This window comes from Oratosquilla oratoria, chromosome 14, assembly GCF_046742065.1.
Source record: "Oratosquilla oratoria isolate Oo_2021 chromosome 14, ASM4674206v1, whole genome shotgun sequence".
In the NCBI taxonomy this organism is placed as follows: domain Eukaryota; kingdom Metazoa; phylum Arthropoda; class Malacostraca; order Stomatopoda; family Squillidae; genus Oratosquilla; species Oratosquilla oratoria.
Genome location: NC_134790.1, coordinates 37,871,337 through 37,873,836, shown reverse-complemented (window position 1 = coordinate 37,873,836; position 2,500 = coordinate 37,871,337). Strand labels below are relative to the sequence as shown.

The 2,500-nt window shown below is 42.0% G+C and overlaps 1 protein-coding gene across 2 annotated transcripts in view; it reads left to right on the top strand.

Annotated features, from left to right (window-relative positions):
- The window catches only part of LOC143032842 (uncharacterized), a 219,992-nt gene that overhangs the window by 196,785 nt on the left and 20,707 nt on the right, over positions 1 to 2,500 (top strand). The window lies entirely within an intron of this gene.

The following is a 2,500-nucleotide window of genomic DNA, read 5'->3' as shown; positions in this document are numbered from 1 at the left end:
ATGTAGAACAGAAGTAGAAGCTTAATTGAATGGAAAAAAGTCTATTCATGCTACATTGGCGAAACGTGCCTCGCCCCCCTACGCTATTAAGCCAATCGAATTGACCAGTGATTTCCAGCCACGCCTCCAATTTTTTTTTCAATTATTCAGATAAGATTATCTCGACCTACCTCTAATCGTGCCCGCTAAATCAGAGGACGATTCCCATCGACTACTCCTGCGAAATAACACCACTGGATTGGTCATTTATGAAGGGGGCGGGGTTTATTTCGTCTTTAATACATAGAGATCGATGTAGAATAACGCCTAAGAGATGTCCGCTTCACGCCAGCTCGCAACCGGTCTACATTTGAGTGATATGATTAGCGATGTTTCAATATGGGTGTGAGTGAAGGGTGAAAATAGCGTAGTTTATATAATTTCTCGCATTATGCTATTTCTATTTGGATACAAAAAGCGTTCTAGTAAGCTCGTATATAATGCTTCCTGCTATGATGCAGACAGTGGTGCCAAGTTGCAGCAACATTTCATGACAAAAGGCTGACGTATTCGTAGTTTAGCAGTTTAGTGCTAATCTCCTTCACACAACTTAACCGAGTTGTCCAATTAAAAAAAAAAATTCATTCGCATCCAACGAGCCGGTACGGCAACGTCGTCAGTTCACTCACCTTAAAGGCTTTATCAGGAACACGGTATGTGTGTAAATACGCATATATACACACGCACATGATTACAAACGCCGTTGCGTCATCGTGGACGATTTTGGCAAAGATATGACGCCATGTCGTGCAGAATCTGGGCACGATTTCACTTCCTAATGACTTTAGTCTTGGTCGTTCCCTCGCCATATGAAATGCCACTGATGCATCATAAGCATTATAGTGTCCTATATAACGGCTCAAGACGCGTTGCCCTGCCAACAACTCCAAGGTATCAGTAACCGTTTATGCCTTTTGTATTATGTAAAACACGAGGATTTCCCTGCTTAGAGCCTTGCCTTAATCACACAAACCAGTCGTGGGGTTGGGCTATCTCCTCCACAAATGTACATATTATGGGAGGACCTCAATCTGTATGCATAGGAAGACTGATTAAAGCCCCTGATAGACGCTGAAATGGTCAACGCAGTTGATGCTAACAACGCTCCACTAAAGACGTCGTGACGCCGTGAGATTCCGTCGCTCGGTTGATGTCGCTATTATCAATCAAACGCTTTGTGATCAGTAATTGAAGGCGAAGAATTCGAATTGAACATGGACGAGAGGACAAAATATACACGAGTTCGGGCACGTATGTGTTTATATCATACTGTCGGCATGTACAACCTAACAAACGAACAAACACACATATTTGTGTGTGTGCGTGCGTGTATGTTATGTGTGTATGTATGTGTGTGTGCGTGTGTGTGTGTGTGTGTGTGTGTGTGTGTGTGTGTGTGTGTGTGTGTGTGTGTGTGTGTGTGTGTGTGTGTGCGCGTGTGTATGCGTGTGTGTGTCTGTGTCTGTGTCTGTGTTTGTATGTGCGTGCGTGTGTGTGTGTGTGTGTGTGTGTGTGTGTGTGTGTGTGTGTGTGCGTGTGTGTGTGTGTGTGTGTGTGTGTGTGTGTATTGCTTTCATCCACTAGTATGCACATGATCATACAAAAATATATCAGACAAATTATATTGCTTCCTGCCTAAAGATGTTCTACGTTAATTGAATCGTTTTAGGGATTATTTCTCCTCCAAATATATAAGATATTGTTAGTGGAGCTTGCTTGGCAATTGTATAACTTAGTTTGGGCCTCTGGGAGTAATGCAACCAATTGTCTATCTGCCTAAGACTTAACACACACTGCATTGTAGTAGGTACATGTTCATTGTGTGTGTATGTATACATTCATATTCTTCTTTCTCATCCTCCTCTTCCTCAGACCTGCCCCTCCCAGATCCCACAGAACATAAGAATGGAGGAGACTATAAGAGACCAAAAGTCTTGCACTATGCAGTTCCATGTCCCTTACCACCTGCCATCCCTATCCATAAAGCTATTTTATTTTCTCTTAAAAAAAAACAATTGTTTTAGTGATCACTACATCGTTACTAAATCTATTCCATTCGTTAACCATTCTGTTGGTGAACTAGTTCTTGTTTATTTTCTTCTTAAACTTAAATTTCTCCAATTTAAATCCCTTACTATGAGTCCTACCCTGATGACCTTGCCTGCATCACCTTTCTTAAGACCCTTATCGAATTTGAATACTTCTGTTAGATTACCCCGTACTCTTTTTCTTTCAACAGAGTGTAAGTTAAAGTGTCTAAACCTGTCTTCGTTTTGAACTCTTGTGTCCACTTTTTCCTTAGTTCCAAACAAAAATGCTGAAGACGTGCCCAGACCTTCTGGTGCCATTCTGATCGGTACAGAGGACAAGGCAGTAAAACAATCAAATCCTCCACAGAGAGGGTGGAATAGGATGAGGATGAGACGAAGGGAGTGGAAACATGATGACTCTTGGTGTTGGT